At 41.4% G+C, this 19,452-nt stretch overlaps 1 protein-coding gene across 9 annotated transcripts in view; it reads right to left on the bottom strand.

The window, feature by feature from the left end:
* Window positions 1-19,452, bottom strand: part of LOC107387024 (plexin-B2) — a 246,448-nt gene that overhangs the window by 101,439 nt on the left and 125,557 nt on the right. For 3 of the 9 annotated variants that reach the window (XM_070545680.1, XM_070545702.1, XM_070545718.1), the window contains exon 4: window positions 5,660-5,711. The exons of 4 other annotated variants lie outside the window; for them this stretch is intronic. The gene's annotated coding sequence lies outside the window, so the exon portion shown is untranslated. Of the gene's footprint in view, window positions 1-5,659; window positions 5,772-19,452 lie in introns of all 9 variants that reach the window. 2 more of the 9 variants (XM_070545758.1, XM_070545793.1) reach the window with 1 other exon arrangement.

Genomic DNA, 19,452 nt, shown 5'->3' with positions numbered 1-19,452 from the left:
CAAGGTTTTACATCAACATTTTTTTTTACATGTCAGTATTGGGCAATTCTTATGTTGTATGTTTTAAAAAATGTATCATATGCTACGTTCACATCCTTAACATAAACCCCACTCCAGTTTTCCTTTAACAGGTCATTACAAAATGTTATTGCTTCTTCTGACCTTATTCTAATATGCTTCATCTGTTCAACTTCTTTGTTTTTTTTATTTGACTATGATGTATTAAGAATATTGGAAGGTGATCGCTTATATCACTTATTAAAAGACCACTATTAACTGCCTTATGTATTTCATTTGTATAAATATTGTCAGTTAGTGCAGCACAGGTACTGGTAACTCTGGTTGGCTTAGTAATCACAGGATATGAACTCCTACTGGACATTGCATCTACAAAATCTGTAGTGGTTTAGTGGTTTTCTTGGTTAAGTAAATCAATATTGAAATCTCCACATATTAACCAGGTTTTCTTGTCATTTAATCCATCTATAAGATTTTCACACCTTTCTCTAAAACATTCAGTTTTAGAACCTGGTGATCTATAAACACAAGCTACTATAATATTTCTTGTTTTTGCCATCTCGATTTCAACAGCTACACATCCCATCACATCTTCCAAGGCTACTGACATATACTCAACTATTTTACAATTCAAGGCACTTTTAACATACAATGCAACCCTCCATCTTTTTTCTTAACTCTATTTTTATAATACAAATCATACCCTTCTATAACAAAATCAATACCCTTTTCTTCATTTAACCATGTTTCAGATAAAGCAATCACTTGGAAGTGGCTTTTAAATGTTTTCAAGGAATCATTCATCTGATCAAAGGTTGCATAAAGACTTCTACAATTAAAATGGATAAGTGAAAAATTATCTAGATCAATAAAATCATTAAATTGATCATTTGTACAATATGTACAATTGTCATTAATTGCATTTAGTAGATTACTATCTAGATCAATATTGGTTTCATAGTCAAGTGTTTAATATTCTGCAGCTTTAAATGTTTTCAAGGATTTTTCAGCTGATTTTACCATAGCTATTTTCCAAAAGTACCTCATCTCTTGTGTATCTCAAGAGACCTTGATTCCATCAATTCATGGCCGGAAATTCTTCTCCTTCAACTTCCATCCTGTGCTCCTCAGTATTGATTCCAGATCTTCCCTTTCTTCTGGAATATTCATCTTTACTCCAAACTCACTTAATCCAATTGCAGCAGCCTGGGGATCATTATATAGTCGCACTTTCCTGTCCTCACAGAAGATCTTTAGTCTAGCTGGAAACAGAATCTGTGACTTAATTTTCCTTTCATTGAGTATTTTCTGCACTTCCTTGTATTTTGCACGCTGCTTAAACACAGCTCTTGTAAAGTCCTGCTGCTGTCGAGGCAGATGGCTCCCTTTATGGCATGTCTTTCATTACCTGTCCAATCTGAGCTCAGCCTAGTGTTTACTGTGGTCTTTTAATGTGTTATGTGGACGTATTTGTGTGTGTGGGTGTGTGGGAATTGTTTGTGGATTGGGGTGAAACTATCACAATTGTTTTAAGTGTGGGAAAGGGAGGTATTGTGGGTTATATGGTCCATTTTAATCTGTTACGCACTTTGCGTTGCATCATATGCATGAAAAGTGCTATATAAATAAAGTTAGATTTGATTTGATTAGAAGAATAATGAATAACATATAACGAAAAATCCGTAGAAAAACAATAGGGTTCCCTGCCCGTTGACCTTGGAACCCTAACGATGATGCAAAAAGGGGATGTATGACTGAACACAACACAGGATAAATCTGAAATCCTCAGATGTAAACTCCGTTCATCAGCACAAAGTTCCTCTTGTTTTATTTTCTCACACCGTCGCTGACCAGCGCTGCAGATCTACACAATCTTCATCATGTAGCTGCTTTGTAATAATAAAACTCAGTGCTGTAAATTCTCCTCTGTGTGTATTGACTGAGTGTGTGAGAGAAAGATTGCTTGAACTTTTCAACTGTGGGTGTTGACCAACCCATGGGGAGGCAGGGAGAAGAATTGGCCATTTTCTCCAGCCTCTATCTGATCCATCGTCTTGAGAGGTTGAACAGGAGGGTTGTTTTTACTCACACACAGCAGAAACTCAAAATCCAATTATTGAGGTAGCTGGAGGAAAAGTTACTCTTCTGGGTCTTTTGTTGGTCCCACTTCTGATTTCTTTTGTTTTTAAACAATCAGCTCATCAATAGATAACGTTATATTGAAATATGACTACATATATAGTTAAAATACTGCTCAGGATATTTTTGGGTCTTGTGTACTTCACCTCTGCCGTGCACCGACTCCCACCTGTCCAGTGTAAGAGCACACATCACGGGGTATACCAAGCTAACCCAAAACCCTACGCTCTCAGTACGGAAAATTGGCCGGTGCCTCCCGTGGGACAACAGAGTTTTAGCAGCTTTCTCTATTCAGGTCATCTAGGGTTTCCCCCAGAAAATCAGTTAAGCCTGGCGGATTCGGCCGTCACAGAGAGAGAGAGCGAGAGACAGGGGGGGGGGGGGGGGGGTCGCGCTCCGTCCGCAGCGCTCCTCCGTGAGAGCGGGGGTGGGGGTGGGGTGTGGGGGGGTTTGCACACATTCCGCTGCGGTTTCTCACCAGTATCAGCTGATGGAGGGCTCTAATTTTGTTGCACCGTTGTGTCAGCGGACACGGTAGGGTCGGGGAGGGGGGCAGGGCATGACATTTAGCCTGGCTGGCCGCCAGGTTTATAAAGCTCTGGGGAAAACCCTGGGTCATCTGTTGCCACTAAACAACTCCACGCTGCCATCAGTGGACTACTGATTTCTTAGAATACAAAGTATTTAATGATCAACTTTACTCATATTTATGACATCAGCAGTGGCCTCTAGGAATGAATGCTTTGTAAGTCTGACTCTAGGATGAAAAATCTCTGGTGCACCCGTTTCAGGAACTAGAAGTGAGCCAGATCAGAGGTGAGCTTCAGGCGGCAGGATTTGGAGTCTTTCCTGATATTAGGACATCTCTCATTGGATTGGCTGACAGCAATGAGACCCTTTTAACTCCACAAATAACCCGAAGGTGTTCAGTGCCTGTATCTGAAATAGCACCTTCCAGAGTCCTTCAACCCCCCCAAGGTACTTTACTACGCAGTCATTCACCCATTCATACACATTCACACCATGGTGGCACTCGCAGGGTACAGACGCTTCTCTTTTTGCTCCCTTATCTTTTTTTCCCAAGGCTCTTTGTCCTGTCTGCCCACAGAGCGCTTCTCTGCATTTCTTCTGAAAACCCCTATTTTTAACCATGGATTTGATGAATTGGTCATTCAACGCGATTGATAAGATTTTTTCAACAATGAGAACAGAGCAGGGGGCTCCCACATGCCCACAGGGGACACACCAGGTGGGGTATATGCTGGATTCCTGGAGGGAATGGAAGATCGTATGCCTCTCCCAGCTGTCCATTGAGGACATCGAAGACGTGTGGATATTCGGCCTGATGATCACTGGATTTCTCAGACTGGGACGTTACTCGAGGTGAATCGTAAGCTGGACAATGTTCTAGCTGCGATACCGGTATTAGTGCGCAAAATGGATGTCATCTCAGAGAGGGTCACCGGACGGTATGGACAAGGTTAAAAACCCAAATTGGCTTCACTTCGGATTGGTGGACTTCAGCCTGGCGAGATCATCAACCTGCAGGAGTCAATGTGCTCTGCGCTTCTCCTAGGATCTCCCTCCTACCTGTGGCTACAGTGGCTGAGCGCCATAGATGGCTGCTCTTACTGGGGGAAACAGGATCCCAGCCGCCCAGCATCTTTGATTGATTGATGAGCTACGTTGTACCCACAGCTGTCCTGGACCAATCAGGCGCCACCAGTCCCTCCGACCACCACCAGCAGGCATGGCGGGTTAAGTGTTTTGCTCAAGGACACAACAGCAGCATTCTCTGGAGGGAGCCGGAATTGATCCTACAACCCTACGATTACTGGACAACCTGCTCTATGTCATGAACAACTGCTGCCCCTTGGTGGGGTTGCTAATGCTAATCATTAGCTTCTGCTAGTCAAGACTAGGGGTGGGAATTTAAAAGTTTTATCAATATCAACACGATTGTCAATTCTGTCTATTGATCCATTTTCCTATCAATTCCCGAGAAGTTCAATAGGTGGCAAAAAATGTATTAATAACAATAAACACTAAATTATAAATGTTGGTTTATTAATGATGGTATTGTTTGGAAAGATCTTTCAAACGTTCTCCTTTATGCTCCTTGTGAAGGCAGTCATCTTCTAGTGTTGCTGTAGCTTTTGCAGAATGGGCCACAGGTCGGACTTAGGTCGCTGGAGTCTGCAGTGTGGAGGTGTGCAGATGGCGCTAACATGCTAGGCTGTGTTAGCTGATTAGTTACTTGCAGGATTAACAGGAAAGGATGTGCAAACACCACCGCCGCTGCTGCGTTGAAATTTACTAATCCGGAGCGAGTCAAACACACAACATTCACTTTGAGTTATCGCGTATTTTGTGCACAAATGCTTTTTCATATCTGTAGTGTTTCCTCCCTTTGATGAAATATCTACATAGCAAGTTTCCCTGTTGTCGTCCTTTCTTGTAAAGTATAACCGACCTTTTGAGCATTTGTGCCGCTTAGGCGCCATGTTTCCTGCTGAATTACTGCGTAAGCTATGCAACGTGCACGGTGACGTCATCTGGGCGCACTGGAATTGGTAAGGGAATTGTTAGCAACAATGGTAAACAATTCCTAGGAATTGAAACAGTGGGAAACAGTTCTCAAGAACTAGTTTTCGATTCCCACCCCCAATCGAGACGTTCTCTGCCGTTTCCTGGACGCTAACCCAGCAACAGCCTTCACCGTCGTGAGTCAAGATGAGTCCATGAATGTAAGTGACAGTGTGAAGAAGATCTGTCAGGATTTTCTAATCCTAGAGTTTCACTGTCTGTTTTCTATCAGAAGCTACTGCAGGAGATAGGTGTAGGAGACTATTTTCATGTTCAGCCTGCATGAAACACTCAGAGTGACCCGTTAGAATCAGAAATAATCATTAAAAAAATTGGTTTGTAGTGAAGTTGTCCTTTAAGCACAACTGAATCAGAAAAACTGTGCTTTCAACACTAAACTTTAGGTTGTTTGCATTCAAAACACTGAATAAGAGACTGGTAACCTGACCGGGGTCATAATAAACCAGCTAGTACTACCCTCACGTTAAAACATCACGAAGAACCCGCTCCGTTAGAAACAGCAAAAAGCTTCGGGTTTCTGAACCATAAAGACAAAAATCAAATCTCCACACAACAGGACGACTCAGCAATATGTTTAAGTCCGTCAGGCTGGATAATTCATCCAATCAAATGTGGCTCTCACATGTGGTCTTTAATAAAGTTCCCCCAGCAGACCTGGACATGGCTTTCATCTCCACTCCCAGAGGTGTCCTCATCTAATTTACTTTTCATCACCTTTGTCTTCTCCACCATCTTCTTACCTTGTAACCTCATCTTTCCTTTTCATATACTCCCAATCGCCTCTCAGTTTTCACCCCGTCGAACTCTCACACTTATTCACTCCAGTTTCATTTCAGCTCGTCTCTTGCCTGCTGCCGTCTTTCTTTCTTTTACTCCTTTTTTAAAAATCTCTCACCTTTCCGTTATCTCCCTCGCTGAATCACCTCCCTCCGCCACTCGGGTTATTCCTGAAGGAAACAGAGCAAAGCCTGGAGATGCAGCGGAAGATAAAAAGGCAATAGACGAGTCTGACGGAAAGATAAAGAAAAGGAGGATGTTGGGACATTTCTGGTTTTGGTGTGTGTGTGTGTGTGTGGTGGGGGTCATATTTACAGATTATGGTTTTGCTCATTTGAAAACATCCTGTGCACTGACATGAAGATGCACATCACTGCTAATGCACGGTACAGCCAGAGGTTATGAGTGAACTTATCACTTCTTGCTATTTTTAGATTTGCTGCTTGAATAAAAGCCACAAGAAAAAGGACCAAGTTCAAGTGAGGACCACATTCTTCTCATTTTATGCCCAGACAAGGATGCAGACTCGTTTCCTGCAGCCCACCACTAACAACTTCCTTCTCGAAGCGGAGCCAAAGACTCGTTCTCAGGAGGTCGCGACCCCAGGAAAACGGGGAAAGCGACTCTCGGTTTCTGTCACAGATCAGGTTTTATGAGCCTGCTGGGAAGATAAAAGGAATATGGAGTTTCTTGCATGACCTGAGAATATAAATCACACTTAAACTGAAGCTTTATGGTCAAGGAGACTGAAGAATTTTAGAATAAAGATGGTCAGATCTAGATTTACATTTGTTCACAAACAAAAACCATTACCTTCAGTAGATGTCCCTGTCCTGTGGCACAGACAGGTGAATCATTTTATTTGTCTATTATTTGTTGCTAATTAAAGCCTTTTACTCCATTAATACTTAGTTCAGAGAAGCTGTGAGGATCCTTCTGGAATATTCCTTTACCCAGTCCTACCCCTGGGCTGAAGCAAACTGAAGAGGGTTACTTTAAAAGAGCACAAACTTCTGCTCATCTGAAGTCATGAAATCACATTTTTGCTTTCTATTGGACCCAAACATCTCAACTCATTCGCTGCCAGCGTTTCTCACTGTTTTTACAGTTTTTTTAAGAGTCACAGAACATGCGTGCCAGGATGATGTCGACGCCAAAACAACCGAAACAAAGCGGAGACTCACCTCTTACATCAGGAAGAATCCGCCCGTTTCGAGCGTTATCCGTTCTTTCATAATCCGTTGTTGAATTGTGATCGGCAGAAGCTTTTCCGGTTCACGCCTCACTTTTATACAGCAGCGGTCCTAAACGATCTAACACATGGACGTTCTGCTTCCTGATCATGTGACGTGTGACGTACGCGGATGAAGATCGGCTTTAGAGCTGACATGTTCTCACGGTGCGGGGGCTCATCCGACGCCCACACAGTAAAAAAATGCAATTGACGACTTTAGTCATCATTGGCAGTGAATGAGTTAATATCGTAAGTATAAAATATGGGTGGTGGCTGGAAAGTCCGGAACGAGGTGAAAATGTTGATTTGTTTTAATAACTCAAAAATGACAAGAGGCACAAAAGTTGCACACAGAAAATTCTATGTAGCAAAGAAACAGGAAAACAAAGACAGCCTTTAAACAATGAGGCAACTTTCCTCTATAATGATACGTCATGTTTTCATAAAATTTTAGTTATAAACCTGAAAATCAAAAGTAATAAATATTTAATCATGAATTCTTATGAATAAATAATAATAAAAGAATAATTGTTTCTCTGAGCCCATGCGTTGTTTAGTCGATGAAGGCACATTATTCGTCCCGTTTTTAATGTTCAACTAAAGCAGCAGTGAAGTCCTTTGCAAATCCTGGAGCTGCTAACAGGGGAACGCGCTGCTGCGGCATTTAGTTTAGAAAATGAAAAACGACGTGTCCGTTGTATGAAGGTTTTTTTCTCTGAACTCAACTATAGGAATAAATTTGACCTTGAGAGATGAACGGGATTGATGAGCAGTGAGTTTAAACACAAGGGAGCTGCTTTTATAATACTTCATAAAACTTTTCTCCTAACAAAACCACCCGAACCGTCTTCTCCTGCTAAATCTCATCTATTGATGTAAAGTCCTGGAGATAACCTGCCCCCGTCGTGCCACAGAGGTGGGCAGTTTTAAGGAAGTTGATGGTGAGGAAAGAGTATAGTTGATTATCTCTTCTCTCTCACGTCCACCTCATCTCTGGATTGAGCTTTTAATCAATTTTTTATCTCATCGATTTGGTTCTGCTGCTGCCAGCGTCATCGTTTTGACTCACTGCCTTCATCCTGCAGAAAAACAGCACCACACAACAAACGGAGTGGTTTGTGGGCCTGTTCAGAACCAGCCCTTTACTTGTTCCAGCAAAACAGCTCTGGTAGCCGGCCAGGAGAACTGGTGCTCTGGTGACACCAGGAACAAGAAAACTTTCAGCCTTCCATCTCTGGTCCTCACCACGCTCTACAGAAGCACGGTGGAGAGTGTCCTGGCTGACTGCATCACAGTGTGGTTTGGTAACTGCAGCGCTCGGGATGAAAAGATGTTTTCACAAGACGATGTGAGAATATCTGAAAAGATGATCTAGTTCTTCCCTAAAGACGATGACGTAAGGATAAAACCGGGTTCAGCTGCCGTGGACAAGCTCTCGGGTTGGTTGTATCTGTTCAGTAGGGCTGGGGGTAAACGATTATTTTTAAAACGATTATTCTGACGATTATTTTATCGAATAGTCGACTATTCTAATGACTATTTAGAAAATTAATCTAATGATTATTTTTCTATTGCACAATTAACAAAAACCAGAAAATCTCAAATAAATTCCTCAAAATAATTGATAAATTCTTACTGTAAGAGAATAAACACTACAGGCCTTCCATTTTGTATAACACTGCGTTTATTGTGTTGGTTGGTTATGTTCTGGTGACGTGTAGAACTTGGGAGTGCAGGCTGCTGCCTGAGAGGTGGTAGAAGATGGAGTGTCTCCATGCTGCTTTGTTTTGGTCACTTATGTGCGTGAGGCGAGTGGTCTTACGGGTTAAACCAAACTCAAGGTGATATTTTACACTAAACCGAAAACCCACAACACTGTAAATGTAATAAAAGGGAGATCTACACCACAAAAAAGATGAACTCTAAACCAAAACGTAACAGCTTATCCCAACGCAAGAAGCTGTTAGCGAAGATGCTAACAGTAGCTTTACCAACGTTAAGTTCAAGTTACCAAGTTTAAATAAACCAAAAACACCCAGCAGCAAACAGACCAGCACGGAGGAGAGACTGCTACCACCAAAACAGCTCTCCTCATGTCTGAAAGAAGCTCCTTAATGAAGGGAGAAACGCTCCCGGTGATTTTCTACATCTGCGGTAGAGACGAAGCAGCGCATCTGACCCCGGAAGTTGTTGTCCGTTGCCGGGAGACGAAGGCGGGCAAAACAGGAAAATAATCTAGTAGTGGACGGACATTGTTCCGGGTCTTCGGTATTTGGCGGAGATGTTAGTGAAGGCGGAGAAGAGGGCGAACTAGAGGAAAAACAGGCAGATTCCTCCTCTATTTACAAACTCCTGGGGATGCAACAAGTGGGCGCGGTGTGTCGACTTCTGGATCTGACATCGACAAATTTTTAGAATCGAGCCGTCGACTTCGTCGAGGCTTCGCTACAGCCCTACTGTTCAGTGTGTCGGGCTAACTGATGTCTCACGGTGACCTACAACAAAAACCACACCGCTCTGGTAGGGCTGGGCAATAAAAAGAAAATATATCGTTATTGAAATTTCGGACTAATCGATGCCGTTTTCCCCAGGTCAGTAAATTCGATAATGAAAAAAAGAAGACGTGTGTAGGTTGGCGACGTTCATGTCCCTCTAAGAAGCTGCAACACCTCAACGTGACAACGTAATACAAGTGACAGCCCCATCTAGTGCACAGTTTTGTTTCTGCACATACATGCAGTCATCGATCATTGATTTTAGGTCACATCGTCCAGCCTTACTTTCTGGGGAAAAGTTGAGTGACCATGAGCATGTCCAAAGACCTCTCGTATCCCACTTTTAAGAGTCCAAATAAAACAATTACTAAATATAAGGAGTCTTATTTAGATTATTCTGCAGTCAGACACACGTAAACATCAGTGAATCCACAATAATGAAACGATTACTTCTTGAACTAATTTTAACTTTCCTTTCGTGCCTAAACATCTAAAATTTGTGGTGAGAGGAATTAATGGTGTTTTTGCTCTGAAGCAGACTAGATCCTTTTGTTTCTCTGTTTTCCTGAAGCAGCTCCGCGGAGATCCATCTCCATCAAACCTTATGAATATAAAATCACATCCTCCCACCTACGACTGCTTCTCACTCTGCAACAAGCAACTTTCAACTCATGAGCCTCAAAATACCTTCAAGGGGGAACTGGGTTTAATTTTCCTGCTAGATGCCAAAAAACATTAAGTCAGAGACTCTGAGAGGGAAAATAAACTCCTTCTGTGTTCAGTTAAGAATCAAAACGCCTCCTGACAGGTCAAAGGTTACCACCGGCTCCATGGAGTCGTCTGGGCCTCAAAGATAAACCGGGGGTGCTGCATCTCTTCTCACTAAGAAGTTGTTTGACGCATCTGACATAAAATACTGTGTCTCCACTATTTCCTGTAATTTTTTTCATTTATTTGCATGTAGATGATCGAGTTCTGCAGAGACTTTGGATGATCTTTTTAAAATGAATGACAAAATGACAGCCGACAACCTTTCAGACACTAACCACACCGTCTGGTGGATGGATAGAGTTGTCATTTCTTATCGCTGCTGTCTGCAGGCAGACGGGAGGAGAAACGATAGCAATAAATACTGGAAACGAAGAAGAGAGAATGATGGGCAGAAGAAACGTCTAATGTCAAGAGAATCAGCTGGTATGAGGAAAACAGAGGTGGAAAGTTCACTTTCTCTGTCACAATTCTGATTTGTTGTCATCTGGATGTTTCAACAGTAGAAATTAGAGATGCGAAGGGTTGAACCATCAATAACAGCTAAAAGGAATTTCTGCATAAAATTTGGTTTAAGATTTAAGACTTGGATCAGACCAAAAAAGAAGATTCCAGGCACCAGCAGCTGGTGTCTGGTCCTCCGACCGGGGGAAGCTTGGAGTAGAGCTGCTGCTCCTCTTCGTCAAAAGAAGTCACCTGAGGTGGTTCAGGTATCGGATTATGATGCCTCCTGGAAGTGAGGAGGTTCTCAGGCCAGTCATGGACTCGGTGGCCTTTAGGTGTTTCTGGAGAGTTGGATGCCTGATGGCTGAATTTTCTTTCTGGGTCCGTTTAACTACACAACCAGACTTCTGGTGTTTGGAGCTGAGGCGGAGTTGCTCAAAGATTCCAGTAATCAGAGGTTGTAGGTTAGATTCTGGCTCTCACCAGAAATGCTGCTGTTGTGTCGTTGGGCAAGACACTTAACCCTCCCTGACTACTGGTGGTGGCCAGAGGGACCAGTGGCGCCTGTGCTTGGCAGTCTTGCTACCGTCAGTGCGCCCCAGGGAAGCTGTGGCTGTTTTAGCCCATCACCACCAGCGTGTGAATGGGTGGATGTGTTGTGAAGCACTTTGGGGGGCTGGTGAACCCTAAGAAGGCGCTATACAAACACAGGCTATTTACCATAGACAGGCAGCAACTGTTAATGTACCAAAAGTGTTTAATAATTTTATTTTATTTTTCATTCTCTAACAATAAAAAAGTAATGAAGGAATGAAATGGGCCCTTGCCACACGTAGATCCTCCACCAGGGGGCAGCAGACATGCATAGGACTGGATGGGACAGGTTTCTGATGAAGGTGCCAATCCTGATGCTACACCTGGATGCTTTGAGGGACTAAAAAGATGAACCGTCTGCATGTGAATTTTACAGATGAATATTAAAGAGGGATTGAACGCAAACATTCTCATGAGCTCTAAAGATGGCCAAAAGCACCAACTGTGCCTCCAAGCCTGCGGGGGTGTAGGCACAGAGGAAAACAGGAAGACAAAAGAGGGAAAAAATAAAATAAAATAAAAAATTAAGTTTGAAATTTTGTTAAAAGTAAAAGTTGGCTGAATCAGCTCACCAGAACAGCGTGAAGTCAACGATAAGCCTCTCGGTCGCAGAAATGAGTCCTGTTTACGAAGCTTTTCAAACTTCATCATTGGTCAAATATCTTCAAACCTTTAGTAACTTTAATCCAAATCCCACGTTAGAGTTGGCCCAAGCTTGCAGATCTGAGATGCTCTCGGGAAACTGCAGCTTGTATTTATGTTACTGCAGACAACGAAGAGATCAGTCCTGCACAAATCTCTGACAGATCCATTAATCACAACCGGGTTTCTGCACTGGAACCAACAGCAGGAGGCTAATTATTCCCCAATGCCTTCCTCACAAACTCATTTGGAAAAAGCAACACAGGAAGACTTCTCGAAGTCCTCTTCACAACCAGGGCTCTCTGGAGCAGACTAAATGATGTTTATTATTATTATTATTGATGTTTGGTGCAACAGAAATTATAGCACCAAGGAGGGCTGGATAATCAGAAACGTTGAGCTCATGTTTTCACGATTCAAACAAACACCCCTGAGTCTGATATGTTAGTGGAGGTTTGCTAATAAAACAAACGAAAGGTGAAAGCTAGTTGTTGCATCAGTGTGTTTGTGTTTTTAACCCTCTGGAGGCAGGCTTTGCAGATTAGCAACGTTAAAACCTACCTACCTGGTTACTCCACACACGTATTTCATGAGAATTTTTAACTCAGAAGTACTGCTGAAGGACTTAGTTGTTCGTCCTTTTTGAGCTTGAGAGGGTTAAAGGTTGAACATAGAAAGAAATGTTTTTAAAAAATACTCCCCATTGGGCGTTTAGAGGTGTGCAGAATGAACGTACAGTATCTCCTTTAAAAGCTATATTTTAACTAAAAAAAATAATCAATTATTTTGACGGGCACAACGCTGGGTTTATGTTTAGGGATGTCCTGATAAAACCTTTTTCACTTCCGATACGATACCGATATCAATCAGATATGATATCAGCACAACTCATACATACTTTTACCTATTTTACAGTGTGGAATGTATAAAAGGCTTGATCAAGTGATATTACTCCAACAGAAAACTAAAGCCAGCAACAGTAAGTTTAAAAAGCTGACCAATATTTAATTCACCTTTGATTGCATACATGTGAACAGTAGGGCTGTAGCGAAGCCTCGATGACGTCGACGACTCGATTCTAAAAATTTGCCGACGTCAGATCCGGAAGTCGACGCACCGCGCCCACTTGTTGCATCCCCAGGAGTTTGTAAATAGAGGAATCTGCCTGTTTTTCCTCTAGTTCGCCCTCTTCTCCGCCTTCACTAACATCTCTGCCAAATACCGAAGACCCGGAACAACGTCCGTCCACTACTAGATTATTTTCCTGTTTTGCCCGCCTTCGTCTCCCGGCAACGGACAACAACTTCCGGGGTCAGATGCGCTGCTTCGTCTCTACCGCAGATGTGGAAAATCACCGGGAGCGTTTCTCCCTTCATTAAGGAGCTTCTTTCAGACATGAGGAGAGCTGTTTTGGTGGTAGCAGTCTCTCCTCCGTGCTGGTCTGTTTGCTGCTGGGTGTTTTTGGTTTATTTAAACTTGGTAACTTGAACTTAACGTTGGTAAAGCTACTGTTAGCATCTTCGCTAACAGCTTCTTGCGTTGGGATAAGCTGTTACGTTTTGGTTTAGAGTTCATCTTTTTTGTGGTGTAGATCTCCCTTTTATTACATTTACAGTGTTGTGGGTTTTCGGTTTAGTGTAAAATATCACCTTGAGTTTGGTTTAACCCGTAACACCACTCGCCTCACGCACATAAGTGACCAAAACAAAGCAGCATGGAGACACTCCATCTTCTACCACCTCTCAGGCAGCAGCCTGCACTCCCAAGTTCTACACGTCACCAGAACATAACCAACCAACACAATAAAAGCAGTGTTATACAAAATGGAAGGCCTGTAGTGTTTATTCTCTTACAGTAAGAATTTATCAATTTTTTTGAGGAATTTATTTGAGATTTTCTGGTTTTTGTTAATTGTGCAATAGAAAAAAAATCATTAGATTAATTTTCTAAATAGTCATTAGAATAGTCGACTATTCGATAAAATAATCGTCAGAATAATCGTTTTAAAAATAATCGTTTACTCCCAGCCCTAGTGAACAGCTGAGGTTAGGGACAAAAAGAAAAACACAATATTGTTCACTGACCAACCGCTACAAGTCGAGTGTCTAAAGCTTCAATTTCACACACTGAGAAAGTCCTCATGTAATGTTTTGTGATCCTGCTTCAAATGCAGGATGAGGTTGGACGTATGAATCTTCCCCGGTTCTGTTTCACCACGGGAAACTTGTGCATGACAAGCGCTGCACTGAGCCAAGCTGTCTTTAACGAAAAATACAGCTACCTGGCCGACATTGTTGCTTGCTGGCACACACTGTTCTGATCACATAGGCTGTGTCTCAATTCAGGGTCTGCATCCTACCTCGGCCGGATTCGTCGGCCGGTTACGTCACAGCGCCGCGACTCGGCCTGTCCCATTTCGAAGACTCCTTCAAATGCGGTCGACGAATGCGGCCTTCTTTTCGCCTGAATGAAGGATGGGTCGGGTGTGTCCTTCAATAGGTAGCATTTCCCAAGATGCCTTGCGGGCCGGTCGGCAGAAAAACTTAAAAACAATGGCGGACAGTGAAGCGGGAGCTGTCGGAGAGGATTGCGCATATAAATGTCAGTATAAACTTGAAAACTGTCAGTTTAAGGACTTTTTGTGATACATGAACGTTATTTTAGTGAGAAATGTTACAGTAAAAGTGCTTGTATTGCGGTCTCGGCTCGTATTTTCGGCCGCTCGGTGTCGTACTTCTCCCGCTACGTTTCCCCCTGATTTTAATAGAAGTTTGTATTTTAGGACCAAAAGAGAAAACCAGGGAATTTATTAAGCTTAGGTGGAGATGGACCACATGATCACCGGAGCAAAGTATTCGGCGGCTGTGGCATGGAGGTACAATAACATCTCATATTTTAAAAACTCGTTTGAGTTTATTTTTATCTGCGAAAACATGAAAGGAATAACCCGTTGTCCTCTTTTCTCTATCTGTTTTTTTTTCTTACATGTTTGTTAAGACTATTCTGGAGAAAATGGGCATCCAGGGGAAGGTGCCAGCGATGAGCTTCTGGAGCTGATCTGGGAGGACAAGAGGCTGCAGAGGGAGGCAGAGCAGCAGAGAGCACAGGAGAGAAGGAAGAACTTTGACAGCTTTTTACTTTGCTAGAAAAAAATGGTTAAGGAAGATTAAACATGTACATGTAAAAGAAATATCTAAATAAAATCAGTTCTGCATTAAACTCTTGAATTTTATTTTTGTTTACAAATGAGAATTGATTACTAGAGGGTATCCGCTGGGTCTTGAAAAGTCTTAAAAGGTGATAAATCGGTTTTGGTCAAATTAAGACCCTTAGAAAGTATTAAAAACTATTATCACATCTTTGCTCTGGCTCAGCTAGTCTAAAGTATTTTCTCTGAATTAGCTCTCCAACAGTCAAGGAAATGATTAACCCCCAGAGACCCACGGTTGTAATATTACAACATCAGATTAAAGTCCACAAAAATAAACCTTCCCCATTTTTTTTCTTTTTAAAACCACATTTACATTGCTAATAGGTCCTATTGTTCAGTTCTGCAACACTATTGGCTGTTAAAATGTGTAAATAGGCCTGTTTATCTGGCCTCCTAGAACAACATGTGAAAGGTTAAAAAAATATTTTGCAGTTTTCTAAATTTGGGTTTCTGGGGGTTAAAAAGCTAAATAAAACGTCGAGCTCCATCGTTTAAGGTTCCTTCTGCCCAGCGGTTTCACGGTTGCTAGGCGACGGAACGTTTGCCGAGGGAGTTCATGAAGGCTAGGCCTGTCCAAATTCACATCCGTTAACATCCGGTCTACCCGGCCGACGGAGGACGCAGCCCACGTCGGCCGGGTGGGCTGCGTCCTCCGAAGGATGCAGACCCTGAATTGAGACACAGTCATGGACTTTGCTTGCTGGATCTGGGCGCTGCTGGACAGAACATACTGGTAATATCGGAGATTTTTGATGCAGTCCGATTTAATCAGACACTGTGTTTTTGGGTGAATATCCGATATCAATATCGGAATGGGACATCCCAATTTATGTTTACATCTACCAGCCAGTAGAGGGCACCATTGCAGGTTGCCAGACAGTCCACTGGCACAGCTAGGCTGGCCCTGTGGAAAATGGCTGATTCAGCAAGTCAAGCAGCTGCTTCCGAGTCCAGAAGATGTTGTTATCATTCTCAGAAGAGAAGCAATCATTTAAGATCCAAGACCAGAGTGAGTTTAGGTGAAAACAGAGGACTCAAATAAATCATTTCACCTATCGGCAGCAAACCTGCTATCTGGACGACTAGAAACCTTGTTCTATTGTTGCAACTACAACCTCCACACACTAGATGTTGCTGTGGTGCTCATGTTACATATTCCACCTTTAAAACATTTTTCCGTTGTATTTCTTTAGTTTTTTTATTTATATTTACATAAGAGCCGCTCTTAAGTTGTTTGGAGACGTAAGCAGAAATTATTTTAAAAAGTCTGTTAAATTTACTAATTATTTACTAATAATACAAATTTATTTTAGTTTAGTTAAGATTACAATTAATGAAAACTTCCTCAGGGAAAAATGTAATTTTGGAGAATCTGAATGTCTGGGCGCCCCCTGCAGGTCTGGAGGAGGTTGCACTCATGCATTTGCTTTGATAGTTTTCTGAATGTCTGTGGTTTAATGAGCAGCATTTTGTCTTTTTGAAGTCATTTAGTGAGTTTCTGTTGGCCTACCCCTTTCCGGGTGCTCTTTATGCAAATTTTGCACAGTTTGTGTTGTTTAGTATTTTTATTATCATAAATAATTAATTTCTGTAGAATTCACTGTCATCTTTTATTATTTGTTCATAGACTTGTGATCATTTTGCATCTTTTTGGGGGTAATCTATTAGTCACTCATTCTGTTCCTTCAGGTTGATTTAACCTCATTTTTGAGTAGTTTTGTTTTATTTTGTGTTTTACTGTCAGTTTTTTGTTTATTTTTTGGTCTTGTGCATTTTTGGGATAATTTTTCATAATTTGTACTAAATTAACGTAATTGAAGTGGTTATAAAATTCATGTTGCAATTGTTTAAAAGAAATTCAGACTATTTTTAATTTTTATTTGTGATGTTTTAATTTACCGTGTCTGAATCCTTGATGGTTATCAGGACTGCCACTAGAGGTGTGTGTGTGTGTGTGTGTGTGTGTGTGTGTGTGTGTGTGTGTGTGTGTGTGTGTGTGTGTGTGTGTGTGTGTGTGTGTGTGTGTGGTGTGTGTGGTGTGTGTGGTGTGTGTGTGACCTTCCGATAACTGAACAACCAGCTCAACCTGTTAAGCTACTGCTGACCCAATTATTATTTTAGATCAGACCTGTGTTATTTAAAAATGCGTGTAGGACCCGGACATGTGGCTCAGACCTTTAGCTGCAGCTGTAAACACAATTTTCTGTAATAATTAGGAGCACGAAGGTAAACAAAATACAGTTATTCACAACACTAGCAACAGCAGCTACCTTGTTTTACGTGTCGGAGTGATGTATGCAGCTCTTCACTGTCTGCAGGTGGATTTGGGTTTTCTGTAATGATTTATGACAAAAGTCCTCAACAAAACTAAAAACTGAACCCAGTTCATATTTATATAGATGGTAAAGTGTAGTCATACTGAATTTCTACATTTATAATGCCAAGCCTGGCCAATACCGTTAAGATTTATTTTTCTGAACATCAGAGCACAAAAAATATAAATACTGTAATAGAAACATGAAGACCAAAAACATTATTGTTTACTATCACAGAAACCTCTGAAATGTTAAAAAGTCAAAACATAAGTTGATGACCAAACTTTCAGAAGAGAGGGCACGTTTCTTGCTAAAATATGAGCTCCATCTTGACAGCAGACGGGTTTTCTGCTGTTTTTTGTGAAAGCTGGGTTATTGTTGGCATCATGTGCAGCAGAGGTGTTCCACATTCCATCAAACAGCAGAAACAATGTGGTGAAAACGACATCAGGGAATGCTTCCACAGCACCAGATCCCAGTTTTTACACCAAAATGTTTCTTCTGAAATGGATTCAAGTGATTCAGAAGACACCTGTCGCCGCTCTCTGCTGACTGCAGGAACCCGCCCATGCAGCCGGACTAAACTTCTTTGCTCTGCAGTAGGGCTGGGCGATATATCTATATTCTTAAAATATCTATATAATTTTTAAACAAGATAGAAGATGACTTTATATCTTTATATCGATATAACTGTTAGCGATTAACCGCTATGCTAGCGACATGTTGCTCCATCTCCAAGCGGTTATTACGTGTATTCTTACAAGTTTGCCCAATCTGAGAGCCTCTGGGTAAATGTGCTGCTCTAAACTTTACATTTAGCGTCCTGGTTTTTAATTATTTGTGGGCGAGCCAAACCCCTCCCTCCCCTGTTTAATCGAAAACATTTACGGATAGCCGAAGTGGCCAAATGACCTCAAACGTATTGTGAAGGTTTGAAAAGTAAACTATAGGGTAAACATTTTATTTTGAAGGCGAGCTCAACGGGTGAGAAATGTTGTTTCGTTTTTTTCCGCTCTGGTTTGCTATGCTAGTAAATACTCCGTTAGGCGCAATTCTGTTGAAAAAGTGAAGCGTTTGTAAGGCGTGGGTTACGGCGACAGTAGCCTGAAAATAATACTCTAAAAGAGCAACCAGAGACTGAGTCATTACAGTATAATCTCTGATATGAGCCAATACTAATAACTCCACGGTGCATGACCCATGTGATCTTCAGTAGATGCAATTACATCATCATAAATTTAACTTAACATGATAGATTTGTTCTCTGGACAATAAATATATGATATGGCCACCTCTAGATGAAATTAAAATAATTTTACATTAATTATAAAAAAAGTGCCCGTAGGACATTTGATACACCTCTAGCTCTCAACTGTGTGTGTGTGTGTGTGTGTGTGTGTGTGTGTGTGCGTGCGTGCGTGCGTGCGTGCGTGTTAACAGACAGCTGTACCAGTGTTTCTAAAGCTCAGACTGGTAGATAATAGGCACTAATGTTAAAGTTTGACAATAATCATTACATTGTTATGCATTTAATCTACCGATTTATGTATAATTTCTCAAGATAGTTTGAAGTGAGTTCACTTGTAAATATTTTACAGGAGGGAACATATCGAGATGTATCGTATATCGGAATTCAGCTAAAAGCTATCGAGATATCAATTTCCCTCTGGGATTAATAAAGTATTTTTGAATTGAATTGAATATAATTTCTAACCTAATAAAGAAAAGCAAAAACCCAATTGTTAAAAATATGATTAATATTTGGTCAAAAGTTCAGAAATATTTAAAAGAGCCCAATTATTTGTCTGTCTCTGTACAATTTGGGGTAATCAGCACTTTGCTCCAGGAAGAGCGGATACCATTTTTCAACAGTGGGCTTTAAAGGGGTTAAAGACAATAGAAGACCTTTATAATCCAAATTCCGATACTCTAATATCCTTCGGCGAATTAATATTAAAGTATAATATAAATAGAAATAATTTCTTCAAATATCTTCAACTCAGAAGCTTTGTCAGAACCAATCAAAATAAACTAACCAAGCCCCCAAAAAACTGTTGAAAAAAGTTCTTACCTACATGACTCCAGAAAAACTGAATAGATGTAATCGTAATGTGCCTGATATTTGTACAAACTGCACTGATTCTAAAGGAACGTTGTTCCATTGTATGTGGCAATGTCCTGAGGTGGAACCATTTTGGGAGGAGATTA

Source organism: Nothobranchius furzeri, chromosome 1 (assembly GCF_043380555.1).
Source record: "Nothobranchius furzeri strain GRZ-AD chromosome 1, NfurGRZ-RIMD1, whole genome shotgun sequence".
NCBI classification, from domain to species: Eukaryota; Metazoa; Chordata; class Actinopteri; order Cyprinodontiformes; family Nothobranchiidae; genus Nothobranchius; species Nothobranchius furzeri.
This window is presented reverse-complemented; position numbering and strand designations above follow the sequence as displayed.